Source organism: Ranitomeya imitator, chromosome 5 (genome assembly GCF_032444005.1).
Source record: "Ranitomeya imitator isolate aRanImi1 chromosome 5, aRanImi1.pri, whole genome shotgun sequence".
In the NCBI taxonomy this organism is placed as follows: Eukaryota; Metazoa; Chordata; class Amphibia; order Anura; family Dendrobatidae; genus Ranitomeya; species Ranitomeya imitator.
The window spans coordinates 94,979,184-95,004,883 of NC_091286.1; the positions used below are offsets into that span (position 1 = coordinate 94,979,184).

The 25,700-nt window shown below is 41.1% G+C and overlaps 1 protein-coding gene across 1 annotated transcript in view; it reads right to left on the minus strand.

Annotated features, from left to right (window-relative positions):
- Positions 1-25,700, minus strand: part of CFAP61 (cilia and flagella associated protein 61) — a 411,230-nt gene that overhangs the window by 139,396 nt on the left and 246,134 nt on the right. The window lies entirely within an intron of this gene.

Below are 25,700 nucleotides of genomic sequence, written 5' to 3' on the forward strand. Positions count from 1 at the left end.
CTACTGGAAGCCCAAATTTTTGCTTTTTTACTCTGAACTTCTCAATCTGGACTTTTATATGGAGGTTTAGAGGGTCTAGCTGCGGATGTGGAGGATCAATCCTGCAATTATCAGGGTTGTGCCTGAAATTACACAACTTTATCCGTTGATCTGCACAAGGAGAGCTTTCCATTTGTTCCTCCATAACATTTGAAAATCTATTTTTCAACCTCCTTAGTGCAGCCATATAATTAGTCTAATGTTGATGAAAACAGAAGACTACAACTAAAACCTTCATTGGTCAGATTAAATTTAACAACAATCATTTTAGCCAGCCAATAAAACAGTGTCATTGCCAGTTGTATTAATTACTGTCCAATGGTGTCTAGTCCAGGAATTATATTTTGGTGAAAAAACATTCCTAGAACGATTGGTGGGCATTCGCCAAGTGTCACTAAAAATGATCAGCATTTACTAAATGAGGGCTCCTAAGATTAACCTGTGGGTATGATTGTTGTTACACGTTACTAACCATGACCGTTCTTCCCCTATGTGTGGTGTCATATTTTTGTGCTTTGAACCAGAAAGTGGTGTCATCCATTCAATCCAGGGACTCAAAGCCCAGAAATTCCTTTCCAAAAAGAACATGCATATTGCTTAAATCGGAATCACTTGTTTAATAGTGGCGTACCTATTTTATATCTGTTCTGAAAGGCTCTTACAGTGTTTTATTACATTTTACAGCAAATTGTGTTTAATGTACATTTAGTCCTAATACAGAAAAACGCAAAGCCTGGATTACCCAATTAAAATAATTAGCTAATAGAGGATAGGCATATTAGGGAAATGAGTCAAGCATGTCTAATTAATTTTGCAGCTAGAATTAATCACATTTCTTATTTATGTGTTGCTTCGGCAAAAAGGTTGAAGATATGAGCACAATGCCACGAAAACATTTAGCAAGTGCACCTGCATTTTTGCAGCACTGACTAATTCCAACAGGGATTTTATGTTGCTGTGGATACAAAAAAAGAGATCTGCTTAACAGACTCTTCTACCGCATGGAAGGCATTAGGGTATCTAGGGAAATAAGTAAAAATGTTGCTGAATTTCATAGCATGGAGCATCTGAAGGGGATGTACATAGCATAAGAGCTAAATGCCGGAATCCTTGAAATACTAAGAGTCATAGATGCGCTCTGCTTTTAATAAAATAGGTTGTGTTTGTAGCGTTTCCCCACCATTATTAACTGTTAAAGGGATTTACTCATGAACACAACCATTTCCATATGCTTGATTAGTTCATATGACTGTCATGTTGGAGGCCTCTCCATCTGCCAAAATAGAGACACATGCACATAGAGCGCCTCCATATCTGGCAGGACGAGACCGGTATTACATGGTCAACTCTTCATTTCAATAGACAGCTTGTAATAACACTATTCCTTTGCAGCAAAAAGAGATGCACATTATATGAAAACTACAGTTAGGTCCATATATATTTGGACAGAGACAATATTTTTCTAATTTTGGTTATAGTCCTTACCACAATAAATTTTAAGCAAAACAATTCAGATGCAGTTGAAGTTCAGACTTTCAGCTTTCATTTGAGGGTATCCACATTAAAATTGGATGAAGGGTTTAGAAGTTTCAGCTCCTTAACATGTGCCACCCTGTTTTTAAAGGGGCCAAAAGTAATTGGACAGATTCAATAATTTTAAATAAAATGTTCATTTTTAGTACTTGGTTGAAAACCATTTGTTGGCAATAACTGCCTGAAGTCTTGAACTCATGGACATCACCAGACGCTGTGTTTCCTCCTTTTTGATGCTCTGCCAGGCCTTCACTGCGGTGGTTTTCAGTTGCTGTTTGTTTGTGAGCCTTTCTGTCTGAAGTTTAGTCTTTAACAAGTGAAATGCATGCTCAATTGGGTTGAGATCAGGTGACTGACTTGGCCATTCAAGAATATTCCACTTCTTTGCTTTAATAAACTCCTGGGTTGCTTTGGCTTTATGTTTTGGGTCATTGGTCGTCATTTCATACTACAGATGGACAATCAGTTTGGCTGCATTTGGCTGGATCTGAGCACATAGTATGTCTCTGAATACCTCAGAATTCATTCGGCTGCTTCTGTCCTGTGTCACATCATCAATAAACACCAGTGACCCAGTGCCACTGGCAGCCATGCATGCCCAAGCCATCACACTGCCTCCACTGTGTTGTATAGATGATGTGGTATGCTTTGGATCATGAGCTGTACCACGCCTTTGCCATACTTTTCTCTTTCCATCATTCTGGTAGAGGTTGATCTTGGTTTCATCTGTCCAAAGAATGTTCTTCCAGAACTGTGCTGGCTTTTTTAGATTCTTTTTTAGCATAGTCCAGTCTAGCCTTTTTATTCTTGATACTTATGAGTGGCTTGCACCGTGCAGTGAACCCTGTGTATTTACTTTTATGCAGTCTTCTCTTTATGGTAGATTTGCATATTGATATGCCTACCTCCTGGAAAGTGTTGTTCACTTGACTGGCTGTTCTGAAGGGATTTCTCTTCACCATGGAGATTATTCTGCAATCATCCACCACTGTTATCTTCCGTGGGCGCCCAGGTCATTTTGCATTGATGAGTTCACCAGCGCTTTCTTTCTTTCTCATGATGTACCAAATTGTAGATTTTGCCACTCCTAATATTGTAGCAATTTCTCGGATGGTTTTTTTCTTTTTTAGCAGCTTAAGGATGGCTTGTTTCACCTGCATGGAGAGCTCCTTTGAGTGCATGTTTACTTCACAGCAAAACCTTCCAAATGCAAGCACCACACCTCAAATCAACTTGAGGCCTTTTATCTGCTTAATTGAGAATGATATAACGAAGGGATTGCCCACACCTGTCCATGAAATAGCCTTGGAGTCAATTGTCCAATTACTTTTGGTCCCTTTAAAAACATGGTGGCACATGTTAAGGAGCTGAAACTCCTAAACCCTTCATCCAATTTTAATGTGGATACCCTCAAATGAAAGCTGAAAGTCTGAATTTCAACTGCATCTGAATTGTTTTGTTTAAAATTCATTGTGGTAATGTCTATAACCAAAATTACAAAAATGTTGTCTCTGTCCAAATATATATGGACCTAACTGTATATCTCCCCCGCTAGCTGATCATAGGAGTTATTGAATCATGAAGCATGGTGCTCAGCTGATGGCAGGACTCAAGTCAATTTAAAAAAAATTAATTGTCCTCATGATACAACCCTGCAAATCAGCCCTGGGCAAAGTACCACCTTCCACCCAGTGTCTCCCTTTCACCGGTGTCTGTATCCTCGGTATACTGATACCGATAAAAACAAAGATGGAACAGGGAGCTGTCGGTTCCGTTTGCCATCTTTGAGCCTGTGCGTCTGATGCTGCCTCAGTACACAGCGCAGATCAGAGCTGTGGGGGGTTAGGTGAGTAACTTTATTTTTTATCATTGACAGTACATTGTGGGAAACTGTGGAGACATAATATGGTGCAATAGGGCTATGTGGGAACATTTTACTGTACAAGGGTGCTATGTGGGGAAATAATACAGCGCAAGGGGGCTGTGTGGGGATCTTTGGGCATACTGTGTAGGGTGGCTTTGTGGGGACATTATACTGTGTAGAGGTCTTTGTGGCAATATTTTACTGTGTAGAGAGGGTGTGTGGGGACAACATGCTGTGTGGGGGACTCAGCGGTTACATACTGTGTCAGGGGATATTATACTGTTTGAGGGGCTGAGTTGTGACTTACTACTGTGTGGGTACCTCATACTGTTAGAGGGGCTGTGTGGGGACATCATACTACGCAGGAAGCTCTGTGGAGACACCATCCTGTGTGTGGGGACGGTGGGACATCATGTTACGTTGGGAACGGTTGATCAAGGTACAATGGCTGAATAACAGGAGTAGTATGTATATAAACTGTATAAAAAGCAGTGAATTATATGGTGTTGATTTGCTGCTACAAGTAATACAGCATACTATATATGTAATTGTCTAAGGGTCTGTTTGTCTGTAACCGAAATCCCGCGTCGCTGATTGTTCGCGCCCGGCCAGCCTCGACCAATCAGCATTCATAAATAAACTACATACATATACTAGAACGAGAATAATATGAAGGACAGTCTGTGAGGGAGAGAATAACATGGAGGACAGTCTGTGAGGGAGAGAATAACATGTAGGACAGTGTGTGAGGGAGATAATAACATGGAGGACAGTGTGTGAGGGAGAGAATAACATGGAGGACAGTCTGTGAGGGAGAGAATAACATGGAGGACAGTCTATGAGGGAGAGAATAACATGGAGGACAGTCTGAGGGAGAAAATAACATGGAGGACAGTGTGAGGGAGAGAATAACATGGAGGACAGTCTGTGAGGCAGAGAATAACATAGAGGACAGTCTGTGAGGGAGAGAATAACATGGAGGACAGTGTGTGAGGGAGACAATAACATGGAGGACAGTCTGAGAGGGAGAAAATAGCATGGAGGACAGTCTATGAGGGAGAGAATAACATGGAGAACAGTGCGTGTTTGAGAGAATAACATGGAGGACAGTCTGTGAGGGAGAGAATAACATGGAGGACAGTGTGAGGAAGAGAATAACATGGAGGACAGTCTGTGAGGAAGAGAATAACATGGAGGACAGTCTGTGAGGGAGAGAATAACATGGAGGACAGTCTGTGAGGGAGAAAATAACATGGAGTACAGTGTGTGTTTGAGAGAATAACATGGAGGACAGTCTGTGAGGGAGAGAATAACATGGAGGACAGTCTGTGAGGGAGAAAATAACATGGAGGACAGTGTGTGTTTGAGAGAATAACATGGAGGACAGTCTGTGAGGGAGAAAATAACATGGAGGACAGTCTATGAGGGAGAGAATAACATGGAGGACAGTGCATGTTTGAGAGAATAACATGGAGGACAGTCTGTGAGGGAGAGAATAACATGGAGGACAGTGTGAGGAAGAGAATTACATGGAGGACAGTCTGTGAAGAAGAGAATAACATGGAGGACAGTCTGTGAGGGAGAGAATAACATGGAGGACAATCTGTGAGGGAGAAAATAACATGGAGGACAGTGTGTGTTTGAGATAATAACATGGAGGACAGTCTGTGAGGGAGAGAATAACATGGAGGACAGTCTATGAGGGAGAGAATAACATGGAGGACAGTCTGTGAGAGAATAACATGGAGGACAGTCTGTGAGGGAGAGAATAACATGGAGGACAGTCTGTGAGGGAGAGAATAACATGGAGGACAGTCTGTGAGGGAGAGAATATCATGGAGGACAGTGTGTGAGGGAGAAAATAACATGGAGGACAGTGTGTGAAGGAGAGAATAACATGGATGACAGTCTGTGAGGGAGAGAATAACATGGAGGACAGTCTGTAAGGGAGAGAATAACATGGAGGATAGTCTGTGAGGGAGAGAATAACATGGAGGACAGTCTGTGAGGGCGAGAATAACATGAAGGACAGTCTGTGAGGGAGAGCATAACATGGAGGACAGTGTGTGTGGGAGAGAATGCCATGGAGGACAGTGTGTGAGGGAGAAAATAACATAGAGGACAGTGTGTGAGGGAGAAAATAACATGGAGGACAGTCTGTGAGGGAGAGAATAACATGGAGGACAGTCTGTGAGGGAGAGAATAACATGGAGGACAGTCTGTGAGGGAGAGAATAACATGAAGGACAGTCTGTGAGGGAGAGAATAAGATAGAGGACAGTCTGTGAGGGAGAGAATAACATGTAGGACACTGTGTGAGGGAGAGAATAACATGGAGGACAGTGTGTGTTTGAGAGAATAACATGGAGGACAGTCTGTGAGGGAGAGAATAACATGGAGGACAGTCTGTGAGGGAGAGAATAACATGGAGGACAGTCTGTGAGGGAGAGAATAACACGGAGGACAGTCTGTGAGGGAGAGAATAACATGAAGGACAGTCTGTGAGGGAGAGAATAAGATAGAGGACAGTCTGTGAGGGAGATAACATGGAGGACAGTCTGTGAGGGAGAAAATAACATGGAGGACAGTGTGTGTTTGAGAGAATAACATGGAGGACAGTCTGTGAGGGAGAGAATAACATGGAGGACAGTCTATGAGGGAGAGAATAACATGGAGGGCAGTGTGTGAGGGAGAGAATAACATGGAGGACAGTGTGTGAGGGAGAAAATAACATGGAGGACAGTGTGTGAGGGAGAAAATAACATAGAGGACAGTCTGTGAGGGAGAGAAAAACATGGAGGACAGTCTGTGAGGGAGAGAATAACATGGAGGACAGTCTATGAGGGAGAGAATAACATGGAGGTCAGTCTGTGAGGGCGAGAATAACATGAAGGACAGTCTGTGAGGGAGAGAATAACATGGAGGACAGTGCATGTTTGAGAGAATAACATGGAGGACAGTCTGTGAGGGAGAGAATAACATGGAGGACAGTGTGAGGAAGAGAATTACATGGAGGACAGTCTGTGAAGAAGAGAATAACATGGAGGACAGTCTGTGAGGGAGAGAATAACATGGAGGACAATCTGTGAGGGAGAAAATAACATGGAGGACAGTGTGTGTTTGAGATAATAACATGGAGGACAGTCTGTGAGGGAGAGAATAACATGGAGGACAGTCTGTGAGGGAGAGAATAACATGGAGGACAGTCTGTGAGAGAATAACATGGAGGACAGTCTGTGAGGGAGAGAATAACATGGAGGACAGTCTGTGAGGGAGAGAATAACATGGAGGACAGTCTGTGAGGGAGAGAATATCATGGAGGACAGTGTGTGAGGGAGAAAATAACATGGAGGACAGTGTGTGAGGGAGAGAATAACATGGATGACAGTCTGTGAGGGAGAGAATAACATGGAGGACAGTCTGTAAGGGAGAGAATAACATGGAGGACAGTCTGTGAGGGCGAGAATAACATGAAGGACAGTCTGTGAGGGAGAGCATAACATGGAGGACAGTGTGTGTGGGAGAGAATGCCATGGAGGACAGTGTGTGAGGGAGAAAATAACATAGAGGACAGTGTGTGAGGGAGAAAATAACATGGAGGACAGTCTGTGAGGGAGAGAATAACATGGAGGACAGTCTGTGAGGGAGAGAATAACATGGAGGACAGTCTGTGAGGGAGAGAATAACATGAAGGACAGTCTGTGAGGGAGAGAATAAGATAGAGGACAGTCTGTGAGGGAGAGAATAACATGTAGGACACTGTGTGAGGGAGAGAATAACATGGAGGACAGTGTGTGTTTGAGAGAATAACATGGAGGACAGTCTGTGAGGGAGAGAATAACATGGAGGACAGTCTGTGAGGGAGAGAATAACATGGAGGACAGTCTGTGAGGGAGAGAATAACACGGAGGACAGTCTGTGAGGGAGAGAATAACATGAAGGACAGTCTGTGAGGGAGAGAATAAGATAGAGGACAGTCTGTGAGGGAGATAACATGGAGGACAGTCTGTGAGGGAGAAAATAACATGGAGGACAGTGTGTGTTTGAGAGAATAACATGGAGGACAGTCTGTGAGGGAGAGAATAACATGGAGGACAGTCTATGAGGGAGAGAATAACATGGAGGGCAGTGTGTGAGGGAGAGAATAACATGGAGGACAGTGTGTGAGGGAGAAAATAACATGGAGGACAGTGTGTGAGGGAGAAAATAACATAGAGGACAGTCTGTGAGGGAGAGAAAAACATGGAGGACAGTCTGTGAGGGAGAGAATAACATGGAGGACAGTCTATGAAGGAGAGAATAACATGGAGGTCAGTCTGTGAGGGCGAGAATAACATGAAGGACAGTCTGTGAGGGAGAGAATAACATGGAGGACAGTGTGAGGGAGAGAATAACATGGAGGACATTGTGTGAGGGAGAGAATAACATGAAGAACAGTCTGTGAGGGAGAGAATAACATGAAGGACAGTGTGTGAGGGAGAGAATAACATGGCGGACAGTGTGTGAGGGAGAGAATAACATGGAGGACAGTGTGTGAGGGCGAGAATAACATGGAAAACAGTCGGGAGAGAATAACATGGAGGACAGTCTGTGAGGGCGAGAATAACACGTAGGACAGTCTGTGAGGGCGAGAATAACATGGAGAACAGTCTTTGAGGGAGAGAATAACATGAAGGACAGTCTGTGAGGGAGAGAATAACATGGAGAACAGTCTGTGAGGAAGAGAATAACATGGAGAACAGTCTGTGAGGGAGAGAATAACATGAAGGTCAGTCTGTGAGGACGAGAATAACATGGACAGTCTTTGAGGGAGAGAATAACATGGACAGTCTGTGAGGGAGAGAATAACATGGAGGACAGTGTGTGAGGGAGAGAATAACATGAAGGACAGTCTGTGAGGGAGAGAATAACATGGAGGACAGTGTGAGGGAGAGAATAACATGGAGAACAGTCTGTGACGGAGAGAATAACATGGAGGACAGTCTGTGAGGGAGAGAATAACATGGAGGACAGTCTGTGAGGGAGAGAATAACATGAAGGACAGTCTGTGAGGGGGAGAATAACATGGAGGACAGTCTGTGAGGGAGAGAATAACATGGAGGACAGTCTGAGAAGGAGAGAATAACATGGAGGACAGTCTGTGAGGGAGAGAATAACATGGATGACAGTCTGTGAAGGAAAGAATAACATGGAGGACAGTCTGTGAGGGAGAGAACAACATGGAGGACAGTGTGTAAGGGAGAGAATAAAAATTTTCCCCGTTTTAAGTTTATCATATGGTAAAATAAATGGTGTCTTTGAAAAGTATAAGTCATCCATCCTGTAGAAAACAAGCTGTCATACAGCAATAGATGACTAATAAAGTTTTGACTCTTAAAATAAAGACAGGAGAAAAACCATGTCAGTGTGTCCAATGGGTTAAAACATAAATGTAAGCACCAATGTTTATATGAATACTAGATGGTGGTCCGATTCTAACGCATCGGGTATCTACTATATAATCGTCTAATTCTGTCTGTTTGTAGCGGAAATCCCGCATCGCAGATTGGTCTCGCCAGCTGCCCGCGAACAATCCGCGACAGGCGCAGTCCGGCCGCGAATTGGCACGAGATTTGAACCACGCTTCGCTGATTGGTCGCACCAGGCTGCCTTCGACCAATCAGCGACAGGTGCAGTACGGCCGCGAATTGGCGCGGGATTTGAACCACGCTTCGCTGATTGGTCGTGCCCAGCCGGCCGTGACCAATCATTGATATTGGCGCGGGATTTAAACACTGCTTCACTGATAACGTATATATTTTACCCGGAAAATCCTGTGTATTCATTGCATTATTTTAAACTCTTCATAAATAAAGTACATACATATTCTAGAATATCCGATGCGTTAGAGTCGGGGCACCATCTAGTTAAAGTAATAATAGTAATAGTAAGTACAGTAATAATACCGTACATATTACAATAAGCCCTATCGTAACATATATTAGAAGTAGCAGTTAGTCAACAGACGTAATTCTGCTCAGCATTAAGTGTTAAAAATTAATATGAAACAATAATTATGAGCAGAATTAAATGTCCTATTCCTTTGGCCCTCTACAACAGTCACAGTCTCTCCATACTTGTTGCAAATTATTAAAACAATTAAAAGGTTTTTCTAATAAGAAGTCAAGAAAAACAAGAAAAAAATAACTTCCATTCAAACATTAAATGCTTATTTCTATCTCAAAGTGAGGCTCATAACTGCATTCGGGGTGATTCATCCCCTATTGATCATGGGAAGTGGTCACGGCTCTTGATTAGAGCTACACTAAGCTTCAATCTCATCCAATCACATAATTATGGCAGATCTTAGCAAAAACCACACAGAACAAGCCATGTGCAGTCTTAATACAAAATGCCATGGTTTCACGGAGTTTCACCTATGTTTGCTGCATTTAATCCATGTGCAGTTTTTGGCATGTATGGTTCAGGTCTATGTGTCAAAAATAATGACACAACTGTAACATTCCTGGAAAAGGTGCTGCAATTACTGACCTTAGTGGGCATTTCCTATGATGCCAATTCCTCTCTACTCAATGCTTTAGTCTTTGAGTAGTATCTAGAGCTATAGACAAGGAAGAATGCACGAGAGGAAATAAGCAGAGTATTAGAGCTGTGCTAATTCATGAAGATACTGTAGTTAAAAAATTTACATAGCCTTTGTAAACTATATACACCTTCACACAAAAATTTTTATTGTTCATTTACATTTGTGTAAAACCAGGTTCACTGATGAGCCTTTTCAAGAAAGGCTGAAAAATTTAATAAGCAGCAAATTGAAAAATTGACAGCAAAACTGATCGTTTTAACAACCACTATCTGATAAAAGCCATTTGTGAAGGTGAAAAAAATCTTTTAAGCAACTTCGTAAATAGTGCTTATTAAAAAAATGTTCCGTTATTTGCTGCTAAAGATTTTTGTAAGCCCTTTACATATACCTGAGCCTCAAATAACACAAATCCATTAAAGCACCACCTGCACCTGAAGGTTCACTCTGCTCCTCCCTCCATTCACTCAGTGTTAGAGATAGCAGGAGGGAGAGGTAGATAAAGAGGAAAACATATGTAGAGGAATTAAGTATAGTATTAGAGCTGTACTGATACTTGAGCAGAAAGCTGGATATGGATACACACAGAGCTCAAATAAATCCAGCCTATATTACTGGGAAAAACACTCCGACAAGAGAAAATTTTAAAACTTGTATCAGAAGAAATAAAGATTGCAGAATGAAACTTAGTGCAATTTTATTATCTATGGGTAACCACTAACATATGTAAAATTATTTTCTCCATGTTAAAGGTGTCCATAGCATTAAAAGCAGTCTGTGTCGTGTGTCATACGTGCTGGCATCACAGCAGCCCCTGGGACAGAGCCTTAAAGGGACACTGTCACCTGAATTTGGAGGGAACAATCTTCAGCCATAGAGGCGAAGTTTTCGAGAGTTTGATTCACCCTTTCCTTACCCGCTGGCTGCATGCTGGCTGCAATATTGGACTGAAGTTCATTCTCTGTCCTCCATAGTACATGCCTGCACAAGGCAAGATTGCACCTTGTGCAGGCATGTACTACGGAGGACAGAGAATGAACTTCAATCCAATATTGCAGCATGCAGCTAGCGGGTAAGGAAAGGGTGAATCAAAAACCCCAAAACCCCGCCTCCATGGCTGAAGATTGTTCCCTCCAAATTCAGGTGACAGTGTCCCTTTAATCGAAGCCTGTATTTAACAGTGTAGAAAATGTTACCTGCAGCATAGGAGACACTATCATAGTTGATCCCAATCATAACAGCATATTAATAGTATTATATCCGTGAACTACTCGTAATTTACTTCCTTTACAAAGTAGCTACAAATGGAAACTTTAGCAAAGTCTATGTTTTATAAGAATTACAAATACACAAAAATGTGCACATTGTAAAACTGATTATTTCTACATGTTCTGTCCATGAAACAATGCTAGGTACCATGCTGGGAATGATTACTTTCATGTGCGGTAATGCAATCAGACTAGTCCCCGCCATTTAGTACCAATGCAATCAGACCAAAGCCAATCATCCGTTGTGCTTTATTTTATGCAGTGTTGATCAATACAAAGCAAGAAAATTCATCTACTTAACATAGCAGTGTAGATAAAAGCAAGCAAATTAGTTGATGAATTCACGTCCTAAATAACCAATGTACTTTTTTCCATGATAATAAAACCGCTGCCATAAAGTAGACAAATACAGATGGCGGTGGAAAACTCATAGAGCACTGTAAAAGATAAATGACCCCAGAGTCACATCACATGCTCACCAAAATAATGTCATATAGCAAACTCCAAGCAATAGTATTTGCGGAAAATGCAAAAGTGTGCTGTTTAGGCTTTTTTTTTTAAGGGAAGCGAGGGAAGGGGGGCCGAATATTTAGATTGATGGATTGCAGCTTTTAAAGGGGTGCACCATGAAGGACATTTTTCACCTATCCTCAAGACCCATTTTAAGTGTTTAGTCACCGGGCTGAGATCCCACTGATCACTTTTTTTGTCAGCCCCAAACATATTAAATGAGAGCAGGACACATGCGTAGGCATCCTACAGTGAATGAGATAGCATGGGGGGGGGGCTCAGGTCTCCTGTATTATAAATCAGTGGAGGGTCTCCCGAGTAAGTAGACATTTATCATCTATTCTGTGGATCAAAAAAAAAAAATTGTGGTCAACTTGTTTAAGTTGACCAAAAGCAAAATCTGCACAGAGTTTGTATTCCCACTGGGTTTGAGTGGGTTTCCTCCAGGTTTTCTGGCTCCTCACAAAGTCCAACAAAATTACTTATGGTTTACTTAGCATTAGAGATGAGCGGTGTTCAAGTCGAACTGTTCGCCAATTTCAAATTTGAGCTGTTTTGGGCGGTGTTCGAGTCGTTCGTCGAACTCGAACAATTTGCTTAAAATTCGGCTGTTCGAGTTTCTGTTCGATAACTGTTCATTCACCAAAAGCCTAACTTGATTTGCACATTAAAACTGTTTATCATTGTTAATAGACTGTTTCAGTGTATAGTGAGCGGGGGGGAGGGGGTGGGGGGGGGGCGGGGAATAGATCTGTGCTGAAATAATGCCGAACTCCATTTTTTTTTTCATTCCTGCATTCACAGTGGGGCGGTGCAGTCTCTCAGCCTATCAGCAGTGCACACACACACAGCAATGTGCATTTGATGCACACAAGCAAGGGCATGCGTCATTGGCTGTGTATGTCATGTCCTTGCCCTATAAGAACCAGCCATTTTCCCCGTCGCCACCATCTCCTCACTGCTGCAGCTTAGTGTTAGATGGCACCGCTGCTGCTGTGGGCGCTAGATAGTCAAAGAGCGAATTTTCTGAGAGATAGGTTTAGGGAGTCGGGAGGAGTCGGGACTAGTTGTAATATCAGCCCTTTTCAGGGTAGGTTACAGCAGTTCATAGCTCTTTTTGCCAGACAGGTCTGTGCCAGTGCTGTGCAAGTGTTTGTCACAGCATTTAGTGTAATCTAGCTCAGCCAATCCTTTTGGGCTAGTAGCATTGTCTGGTAGTCATCTGAGTAGCCCGCCTGAGCTACTCAGCAGAGAACACCACCCATGAAGCAAGCTACACCGCCTGTTTATCTAAGTACTATTTGTTAACGGCATCTAGCCCAGGAAATCCTTTTGGGCCTAGTAGAATTTTGTGCTACTCAGCAGAGTACCCCACCCATGAAGCAAGCCACACCGCCTGTTTATCTAATTACTAATTTTTAACTGCATCTAGCCCAGGAAATTCTTTTGGGCCTAGTAGTAATTTCTGATACTCAGCAGAGTACCCCACCCATGAAGCAAGCTACACCGCCTTCTTCCTTTCTCAATCTAACCCCTCGGCTCTGGGGTGTCCACTCTCTCTCCAGCTCTCTCCTTCTCACAGGTGGCCTACCGCGTGTATTCAAACTGTGGCAAAACTTTTGGGCCCAGGCATAAGAAGTCGTTGAGGTAATGGATAATATGTGCCCCTTTAGAAACGTCCATGACGACCCATTCGAGGAAGCAACTAAACGCCTCAAATAGTGAGCAGGATATGGAGCACCCCATGGGCAAACAGCGATCTATGTAGTATGCTCCTTCACAGAAGCAGCCCAATGGGAGGACACTATTCGGAGGCACAGGTAGTAACCGGAACGCCCCCTCAATGTCTGTTTTGGCCATTAGGGTGCCCCTTCCCAACTTCTTGACCCGCATGATTGCCTCGTCAAAGGAGGTACAGTACATAGTACTGTACTTGGTTCTGCGTCGATGTTGTCGTTTACTGACCTGCCCCTTGGATATGACAAATGGTGGATTAGTCTGAATGTACTGGGTTCCTTTTTTGGCACAACTCCCAACGGGGGTACCATTACGTCTTCTAAGGAAAGTGTTCTGAATGGACCCGTCGCCATTCTACCTAAAGATATTTTTTTTTTTTTTAATTTTGTCATGACGTCTGGGTGTTGGTAGGGTGATTTTAGATTTTTACTCCAGCCTTTCTTGATTTTAGAAGAGCATGACATGCCTATATCTGTGTCTCCTCCTCCTTTTACTCCTCCACCTCTTTTCTTTTCGCATGACTATATGTAGTTGTGACATTTCCATGTGTTTGTCGTGTCTTCTGAGCAGTTTGTCAGCTTTTGGACACCTTTTAAGGTGTTTTCTATGTGTTTTCCATGTGTCTGTATGTGTTTGTGTTTCCCTGCCATTGGTTTCAATGGGGTTCTATGGTGTTCGTCGAACACGTCCGAATTCGACAAACCGAACCGAACTCGAACACTAGGGGGGTGGCTCAACACTACTTAGCATCTTGGAAAATGAGCTCCTGTGTAAGTCTGAGAAGGAGGGATGAACATGCCCCATGTTGCTGATCGGTAGTGGGCCCACCCATTGGGACCAATGTCAAGAACGGGGATCTTCAAAGCCCCACAGAGAGATGGTACTATGGTACTACCGCAAAAAGACGAAAACTACTGTGGCTTGGAAATCTCCAGCAGTCCCATAGAGAATGAATGAAGCAGTGGTGTTCGTGCCCAGCCACCACTCTATTCAGATGGGGCTCTGCATAGCACCAGTTGTGGCATCAGTGGGGGTCCCAGCAGTCAGACCTGCATCGAACAGTCAGTTATCACATATTCGATGGACAGGTGATAACTTCTAAAGATGGGATAACTATTTATTATATTCAACTAGAATAAACCTTTGATGCAGAAGAAACACTGAGCAATTCCAGGCACCTGGACCCTAGTGCTGTTAGAACCTCTGAATGTCATACTGTCCTGAAAATGCAGTGATGTCACTGCTAAAAAATAATTCTGTCACAGGGCCTGCATAATACAGATAATTGTGTGCCACTACAGGGATAATAATTACACTAGTGTAACCTGAGCCATAAACCTATTGATGTCACAGCTAAAGGTAAAGACTAGGCTGAAGTAACAGTAATAGTCACAGTGATGTCACAGTGCCGTGATGATTCACACAGTGATGTCACTAAATGTCAATAAAGTCAGTGATGTCACAATACATGGGTAATATACACTGACAAGTCATTAATAGAGATTGTTGCACACATCTAGCAATGATAAATAAATATAGGCTATAATAATAAATAATAATAATAATGCACACTGTCATGTCATAGAACATAGATATGTTAAAGGACCGAAATAATAGTAAATGTGATATTGATATCAAGACTAAAGGTGAATTTTTCATTAGCCAACAATGTGGCAATAAATGACCATAAATATTCACTGATCGGTGGTTGTTTAAATGCCCGTTTACGTGGACATCGAAATGTTGTGGCTGGACAAAACCTTTCATAAACAATTCTAATATATTTACAGTAATTTTACAAATATATGAATCACTCTAATAAATCAATGGAACCTTTCCAAATTTGGTAATAAATAATGTTCCTTTTGGAAACAGAAATGTTTTGCTAATAGACCTGGCATACAAATATTCTCACATGTGTAATTTATAGTCTTTTTCTATCACCTTAACATGACTCAAAACGGCTTTAAGGAGGTTAGTACGAAGCTAAGATGCTGTGCCATCAGGGTAATTTTGCTTTGGAATAGGTTCAATCCAGAGAAACTCGGATAGTTGTTGAAAACACTTTTCATTTACTCAGTCACTGATTTTATTCTCCTTGATTCTCATTTCATGAAAAGAACACTATACATTAAACATCTCTAAGGATACAGTAATTAAAAAAGTTCTTATAAGGAAATGAATGGTACTTCTTCAGTATAAGTACATGAGTTTATTGACCTCTACTGCGGGGAAAATCAATGTGATTCTGTCAATGTAATAAAGGGCATAACTAATGAGAGATGACACTGAAGAGTATTAGCAATGTAATGATACCTACAATATAAAAAACTCTCTAAAATTCTTAGCTGAGATCATTTTAGAACAGTGCGAATCAGCGCATCTGCATGGCTATATGGATATAAAAAGTCTACATATTCTTGTTATAATATCATGACAAGAAGAATTATTTCAGAACTTTTTCCACCTTTAGGTCACCCATAATCTGTACAAATCCATTGAGTAGCAAACTGAAATCTTTTTGGGTGGAAAAATATGCACACCCTTAAACTAATACTTTGCTGAAGGTTCTTTTTAATTTATGACACCATTCAGGTTTTTGGGGGCAGGATTCTATCAGCATGGCACATCTAGAATTAGCAATATTTTCCCACTCTTCAATAGAACTCCAATCTGTCAGATTACGAGGGCATCTCCTGTATACAGGTAAATTCACAGATTTTCAATTATATTCGGGTCTTGGCTCTGGATGGACAAACCCCAAACTTTGATCTTCTTCTCGAGAAGCCATTCTTTTGTTGATTTGGAGTTAAGCATAGGGTCGTTGTCATGCTAAATGGTGAAATTTCTCATTATATTCAACTTTTTAGCAAAGACATGATGGTTTTGATGCAAAATTGACTGATATTGGGAACTGATCGTAATTCCCTCTATCGTGACTAAAGCCCCAGTTCTAGATGCCAAAAAAACAGCCCCAGGAGGCAAGGCTGTAGTGGGAGGGAGAGAGTAGTAGCCAGAACCCATCATGAGTCAGGAGGTTTGTCTTAGACCACCACCAGCTCCTTGTAGACACTGTAGCTAAATTGTAGTCACAGATCAAAGGAGTTGAACAAAAACACCCTGTGAAACGTTTGAAATTGCAAATATTTTTCTATAAAACCTCGCCATTTCAGGGTCCCAACTGGACAAATTAACTTTGCCATAAATAAAACTTTCATTTTTGATAATTTGCTGGGAATCCTTTGACGGCAACGACTGCCTGAAATCTGGAAGCCATGGATGTCACCAAACGCTGGGTTTCCTCCTTTGTGATACTTTGCCAGGTCTTTACTGCAGGTGACTTCAGTTGTTGCTTGTTTGTTGGTCTTTCTGCCTTAAATTTTGTCTTAAGGTACCTTCACATTGAACAACTTTCCAACGAGAACGACAACGATCCGTGACGTTGCAGCGTCCTGGATAGCGATCTCGTTGTGTTTGACACGCAGCAGCGATCAGGATCCTGCTGTGATATCGCTGGTCGTTGCTGAAAGTCCGGAACTTTATTTGGTCGTCAGGTCGACGTGATTCGTCATGTTTGACAGCAAAAGCAACGATGCTTGCAATGTTTTTTCATGGAGAAACAACCAGCGAGAACGATAAATACGTCACTGGATCGCTCCTGCATCGTTCTGCTGTTGCCGGTGTTTGATGTCTCCTAGCGACCTAAACAGTGACGCTGCAGCGATCGGCTCGTTGTCTATATCGCTGCAGCGTCGCTTAATGTGACAGTACCTTAAAGCATGTGAAAATCTGCTCAATGGGATTGAGATCTGGTAATTCACTCAGCCATTGCAGAATAATCCACTTATTTGCCTTGAAAAACTGCTGGGTAGGTTTCACAGTATGTTTTCAGTCATTGTCCATCTGTACTGTGAAATGCCATCCAATAAACCTTGCTGGATTTGGTTGAATCTGAGCACAAAGTATCACCATGTAAACATTCATCTGCCTACTTTTGTTTTCAGGCACATCATCAACAAAATGTTAACACAGTGTCAAAAAAAAAAAAATTTCCGCAAAAAAACGTCTATACAACAACTTAGATGCACACTCCCACAAGTGTGAAGTAGAAGAAGATGATAAATGCAAGGTATATACATAAAACATAATACATTTTATTAAATATTATAAAAGGTGAATAAAATACAGAATCAAGCTACTGGAACCACAAAAAGAAGACCACAATAGCAGAAGGACACATGGTAAGTGCCAATGAAGCAATGCACCAAAGGTATTACATAAATGCTGAAAAAATTAATTGGAGCTATTAAAAAAATGAATATCAGATGGTGTATACCACATAAAATGCAAATGCATATAACAAGCATCAAATTGATGAAGTACAGCCTGACTGAAAGATTAATCTTCTGGTTCAAAAATAATGTGAAAAGGACATGTCCACTATATATGAAAAGTGCATAGTGCAAATGTGCAAGCAGCATATTGGAATAAATTATAAACAAAGGGGGCATACAAAAGTTAGTGCCAGTGGCTGTTACATCCATAGTAAGTATCGCTGTAAACATAGGTCAGGACTAGGCTTGAGCGAAACGGATCGGACAAATTCAAAAGTCGCCGACTTTTGGCAAAGTCGGGTTTCATGAAACCCGACCCGATCCTACTGTGGGATCGGCCATGCGGTCGGTGATCTTCGCGCCAAAGTCGCGTTTCGTATGACGCGTATGGCGCCATTTTTTCAGCCAATGATGGAGCGTGGGCAGAGTGATGACATAGGTCTTAGGGGCGTGGACACCTATCGCCTTCTTCTCGCTTGTGCGCTGTAGCGATTTGCAATGTGTAACACCAGATTTTCTGTTCAGGGACGGAGGAGAGAAAGAGAGAGAGAGAGAGAGAAAAAGGATAGATTTCCCATTGACTTTGCATTGGGTTTCGTGTTTCGGTCGATCCCTGACTTTTCGCCATAATCGGCCGATTTCACTCGACTCGACTTTTGAGATAGTCGGGTTTCGCTAAACCCGACTCGACCCTAAAAAAGTAAAAGTCGCTCAACCCTAGTCAGGACAATAGATTCAATAGCTCAAAGGAAAACATACCTAAAGATGCTCAGCATGGAGGTCCCAAAGACAGAGTGTTCTCACCCCAAACATCATCAATAAACACTATTGATAAAGTGCCAATGGAAGCCATGCATGCTCATGCCAGAACACTGCCTCCACCATGTTTTACAGAGGACGTGGTGTGCTTTGGATCATGATTCATGAGCCCTTCCAAACCTTCTCCATACTTTCTTCTTCTAATATTTCTGGAACAAGTTGATCTTACTTTCATCTGTTCAAGTAATGCTTTTTCAGAACTGGGTGGATTCTTTAGTTTTTTAGATTTTTTTTGGCAAAGTCTATTCTAGCTTTTCTATTTTGAAGGATAAGTTTGCACCTTGTGGTGAACCCTCTGTATTTGCTCTCATGAAGTCTTCGCTTTATGGTAGACGTAGAAACTCAAAGACCTAGTTCCTGGAGAGCATTCTTCTCTTGGGTGGATGTTATGAAGGGGTTTTTCTTCATCACGGAAAAGGATTCTGCAATCATCAACCACTGTTGTCTTCTGTGGACGTCCTGGCATTTTTCAGTTTCCAAGCTCACCAGTGCGCTTTTGTTTTGTTTTTTCAGAATGTTTCAAACTATTGATTTGGCCACTCCTAACATTTCTGCGATCTCTCTGATGGTTCTCTTCTTTTTTAAGCCCATTGATGGTCTGTTTCTCTTCTATTGAGAGCTCCTTTGACTGCATGTTGTCGGTTCACAGCAACATCTTCCAAATGAAAATGCCACACCTGTAATCAGCCTCAGACTTTTTTACCTGCCTAAATGACGATGGATTAAGAGGGAATAGCCCATGCAGCCCATTAAAAAGCTTTTGAGATAATTGTTAAATTACTTTTGGTCCCTTAAAAAAGAGGCAGTATATATACAGCTCTGGCAAAAATTAAGAGACCACCACATCAAAACCCTGTCATGGGCAGCCCAATCTCCAGACCTGAACTCCATTGAAAACCTCTGGAGTGCAATCAAGAGGATGATGGATAGTCACAAGCCATCAAACAAGCAAGAGCTGCTTACATTTTTGCACCAGAAGCAGTGTGAAAGACTGGTGGAAAGCATGCCAAGACACATGAAAGCTGGGATTAAAAATCATGGTTATTTCACAAAATATTGATTTCTGAACTCTTCCTGAGTTAAAACATTAGTAATGTTGTTTCTAAATGATTATGAACTTGTTTTCTTTGCATTATTTGAGGTCTGAAAGCACTGTTTGTTTGTTTTTAATTTTAACCATTTTTCTTTGTCAGAAAAAAAATACAAAATTTATTGCTTGGAAATTCGGAGACATTTGGTCAGAAGCTTATAGACTAAAAGAACAACTTACATTTTACTCAAAAATATACCTATAAAGAGAAAAATCAGACAAACTGAACATTTTGCAGTGGTCCCTTAATTTTTGCCAGAGCTATATATATATATATATATATATATATATATATATATATATATATATATATATATATATATACATTGTCCAGAAAAATGAAGGCAGCACTCCAATAGAAAAAATAAGGGTGATGTATTAGCCCATGTGCGACGTTTCAGTCCAACCTTTCTCAAGCTTGAGAAAGGTTCACACCTTGGACTGAAATGTCGCACATGGGCCAATATATCACCCTTATTTTTTCTATTGGAGTGCTGCCTTCATTTTTCTGGACAATAGCATGAGGTTTGGAATATACCTGGAAGGATTTTTTGCACCCTTTGTCTTCTTTGCACCCTTTGTCTTTTTTTTTGGTGCTGCTTTTTGTTTCTTTATATATATATATATATATATATATATATATATATATATATATATATATATATATATATATAAATATATATAGTCACAGCCGAAAGTATTGGCACCCTTGAAATTGTTTCAGAAAATGAAAACTGAAAATGAAGTATTTCTCCCACTAAATTATTGCAATCACACACGCTTCACATGCTTTGCTGTACACGTTTGGGACAACACAAAAAAAAGAAAAAAAAAGGCAAATTGGATATCATTTCACAAAAAAAATGGGCAAGACAAAATTGTTAGCACCTTTCCAAAATTATGGGTAAACAACTTTGTTTCAAGAATGTGATGCTCGCTGAAACTCACCTGTGGCAAGTAACAGGAGTGGGCAATATGAAAAATCACACCTGACACCAATAAAAAGGGGAGAACTTGACTCAATCTTTGCATTGTGTTTCTGTGTGTGCCACACTAAACATTGAGAACAGAAAGAGGAGAAGACAAAGGTTACAAGTCCATCTGCAGAGATCTTGATGTTTATTTGTCCACAATGCGCAACATAATCAAGAAGTTTACAATCCATGGCACTGTGGCTTATCTCCCTGGACATGGACGGCACAGAAGAATCGGTGAAAGGCTGCAACGCAGGATAGTCTGGATGGCAGATAAGTCTAAAGAAATTCAAGCAGTCTTGCAGGCTCAGGGTGCATCAGTGTCAGCAAGAACTATCCATTGACATTTGAATGTAATGCTGTGGTAGGAGACTCAGGATAAAAAATCTAGACTGCAGTTTCTCAAAATGTACATAAGCCTAAATCCTTTTGGGAAAGCACCTTGTGGACAGATGAGACCAAGGTAGAGCTTTTTGGTAAAACACATAATTCTACAGTTTACCAACAACTGAATGAGGCCTACAAAGAAAAGAACATAGTACCTACAGTCAAATATGGTGGAAGTTCAAAGATGTGTTGGAGTTGTTTTGCTTGTGTGCAAGGCAGTATGAAATCTGAAGATTACCAATGGATTTTGCATTGCAATGTAGTGAAGGAATATAAACCAGCTCATCAGTGATGCATAAGCTGAGTTTCGGGAGCACGGACCCGCTGTGTCCAGGCGTGTAGAATCCAAAAGAAGAAAATGTCCAGCTTCACTGAATCCGTGAAAAAAAGTTTTCTTTATTCACAAACTTAAACATGGAGGATACAAACTTCAGTACAAACCATATGGATAAGAATCTCAACGCGTTTCTGGAGACTAAGCTCCCTTAATCATAACCAAGGGAGCTTAGTTTGTATCCTCCATGTTTAAGTTTGTGAATAAAGAAAACTTTTTTTCACGGATTCGGTGAAGCTGGACATTTTCTTCTTTTGGGTCGCAAAGTAGTGCCCAGTGTCAGAAAGCTGGGTTTGCGTCCTAGACCATAGATCTTCCAGCAGGACAGTAACCCCAAACTTACTACAAGAAGCAACCAGCAAAAGAAGAGTGGTACAGAATTCCAACTGAGAGTCATAATAACTTATTGATGGTTATAGGAAGTGAATGATTGCAGTTATTTATTCCATAGGGTGTGCAACCAAATATTAAGTTGAGCATGCCTACAATTTTGTACTGCCCATCTTTGGTGTTGTGTGTGAAATTATGTCCAATTTACCTTTTTTCTCTGTTTTTTTGTGTTGTTCCAATATACACATAGGAACTAAACATGTAAGAGAGAATAACACAATGACGCTCACAAAGTGCTGGTTTAATGAAGCTGCTGTTAGTGAGGCAGGCTCTGTGTGCGAGCCTGTCAGAAGAGTGGATATAGGTGATAACAGAATACACTACCACACTACTAGAGAAAAATGTACATAGTAAGGTTTGAAGTGACACTAGAAAAAATAGAAGCAGAGTTAAAAATTAGGTTATACATATGGAGAGTTCACATATGGACAATAAGCTGGTGAATCAGCAAAAGAAATGGGTGTATTCAGTATAGAGATGCCGTGCTGTAGTACACCAAATGGCTATAGATGTCTGATGTCTCCGCCGATTACTAGAAAGTAACATGTGCCTAAAATGGATAACATTTCTAGGATTCAAGGAAATAAATTGCCCGAGGTGTCCCCCAATCAGTCCCCGGGAAACTGCTTAAGTACGGTTCCCCTCAGTACGTGTAGCAAAGTTTGTTTTAGTGACGGATGTAAGGGTACTTAATGATAACAGCTCCCAATTCGGTGTTGTGCTTCATTCAAGGTCCTGATAGAGATAAGTCCATTGCGAGAGTTCCCTCCGTGGATAACCCTCTCCTGTGTCTATCAGGAGATGTTGAGATGGCGGCATGCTCAGGCCGGAAGCACTGCTGCTAGACTATGGCACGAGTGGGGGACATGTAAGAAGTGACGTCACTGGCAGGAATGCTAAGGGACCTCGGCGCAGCCACAAACCGACGCGTTTTGAAGGAGACGCTGTCCTTATTCCTCATTGTGCGGACCACCCAGGTAAATCAGATTTAAATAGCCTTGCTCATTAGGATTGTCCTATATTGCCAGATGAGAGTATTTGGGGGGACCAATATAGCCCCATAAGAAAGATACAGAGAAAAGGTTCTGCAGAATAGCAAAGTGGCAAAAGTGTGCCAGTAAAAGAATGATAAAAATCATATTATTTATTTGAATTCTTAAAATATAATCAAATGGATTCTACCTAGGACACAATAAATACAATACAGTTCTTCCTTGTCCCAAGCGTCAATAAAAACATGATAGGTTACTATAAAAAACTATGATTTTTTAAATTATTTATGTTTGGGTTTTTCTTGTTTTGTATCTTTTTGTATGTTTTTCGTATGATTATTTTTTATTTTAATTGGGATCACTACAAGAAAATAATGGGGGTGTAGGGAGGGGAGATTGGAAGGAAAGGGGACTGTTTGAATACCACAAAAATGGATGCCAGTACAAGACTGATTGTACCCTTTACTTATGTTGACTACGTGTTCTTTTGTTCCTTTCGATAGCCGTCTTTCTGTACGGCCTAAGCAGATTTTATTGCACGGACATTGGATCATGTATATGACCACAGCCGTATAAAATGAAATGGCTTCTGTTATAGTGAAAGTGGTTTGGAGGGTTTCCCTAATTTTAGTGTGGATACAACAGGAACATTTTCCACATGGGATAAAGCCTGTGTTTGATGGTAAGAAATGCAAATCCGTCCTCGACTGTGTTTTTAGAATTCCTAACTTTACTGTTGGTGCTGTAAGGTTGCCTATAGTTTGGGCTTTGCTATAGACAAACCTTGGGCAACTGTTTCACGATTGGCCAATATTGATGAAAAATGTTTTTAAATACCATATGATTAGTATGATACTGAATGATAATAGGTAATTGGCTGATTTGCTGAGAAATACTTAGTGGTTCGTTTATCTGTTTCTCCTTATGAAACAAGCTATATCTTCGGATGGATTGGACTTCTTGTATGGATTTCTCCAAAAGTGGTTCATTGTAAACTTTACCTATGAATTGTTGTTTAACGTATTCTGTCTCTAAGGTTTAATGATCATATTAGTACAGTTCCAACGAATACTTGTAAACTGACTCTTTTAGATGTTTGTGAACCAGACAGGCAAGTGACTACTGGTAATGTGTGTGAAGCTATAGGAGTCTCCATGTTTATGGTAACATTTCGTGACAAGACGATTCTGTTCTACATAAATGGTTAGATCTAGAAAATTTAAACTTAATTTGTTAGTGGTAGGGGTAAGTTCTAGGCCAAAATCATTCTGGTTTAGTTCTGCTATGAATGAATTGAGATCAATTTGTGACCCTTCCAAGATGAATGGAATATCATCAATGAATCGACGCCAAAGAATGAATCCATTTCACAGTTGCCTTCTGTCAAAAATGAAAGATTCTTCTCTCTTACCCACATACAGTATAAATTTGCGTAACTCATAGCAAATCTAGTCCCCGTAGCAGTTCACCATGTTCGTAGGTAAAACTGCTGATTGTATACAAAATAATTGTGTGAGGATAAATTGGATGCTGTCCAAGATAAAGTGAATTTGGGTTTCTGCAAGTGCTTGACAGTCATAAAAAATGGCCTGCAGCCTCACAAACTTTCTGTTGGTCAATTACTGTGTACAGAGACTTGATGTCAAGGGTTTCCAGAATATAACTGCTCTTCCATTCTATTGGTTCCAAAATTTGTAGTGTATGTCTCGTATCTTAAGTAAGCGGGTAAATGTAGGACACATTTTTGTACGTGAGTGTCCACGCATTTGCAAAGATTAGCTTTTAGGCAGTTGATACCAGAGATGATGGGTCTTCCTGGGGGACGTGGTGCTCTTGTGAAGTTTCGAAATATGGTAAAAGACTGCCGTGCTTGGAGTCTTGTTTAGTATGAATTGATATTCCTTCTAATTCAGGATCCCCTAGGATTTTCCCTTTCTTGTAAGTACACAGTTCTTTAATGTATCTTACGTAAGGGTCACAATTTAACTTTTTATGTTGTTTTATATGTTATAGAGTTGCCAAAGAGACAGTGTGACTCCTCTTTGTTCATGGCCTTATTCAAAATAGCACCCCCTTTGTCGGTTGGACGAACAATTAGATTACGATTTTCTTGTAGATGGATAATCCCCCTCCTTATCTTTTTTAGTGAGGTTTTGTGGTATGTATTTAAGGTTTATAGACATTTTATCCATTTTGAGCACGTTACTTTCTAACAATTGTTGGAGACATCTATAGTCACTTGAATTAAACATGTGTATAACAAAATAAGTGTAATTGCAATAATTCTCCTGGAAAAATACTTAATTTTCTGGAACAATTTCAAGGCTACATATATTTATTATATTAAACAGCTGTAATTCCTATACCCTTGCTCAATTTAGTATGTGAATACCCTCAAAAGCCGTGAGTCTGCACTTTAAGCCCATATCGATTATATACCATATTGTTCGCACTATAAGACGCACCAGACCATAAGATGCACCACAAATTTTGGGGTGGAAAATAGGGGAAAAAAATGTTATTACATAGGGGTCCATCTTATAATACGAGTTTAAGGTATCTTACCTGGGACTGGCAGCGGTGGAGCGGGATCACAGGAGGCATGGTCCCTTACTCAGGAAGCCGGCGGCAGAAGTGGGGCAATGCTGCGGTCCCTGGGTGGGAGGAAGTATCTCAGCGCTGCAGTGCTGCGGCCCCAATGTGGGTGGAGAGGCAAATCAGAGTGCATTGCGTGGAGCAGGATCCCATCCCCAGGAAGCCAGCAGCGGCAAAAGTGTGGCTATGCTGCAGAGTCAATGTTGGCAGTGAGCAGAGTGGAGTGCATCAATGTTTTCCCGGCAGCCATTT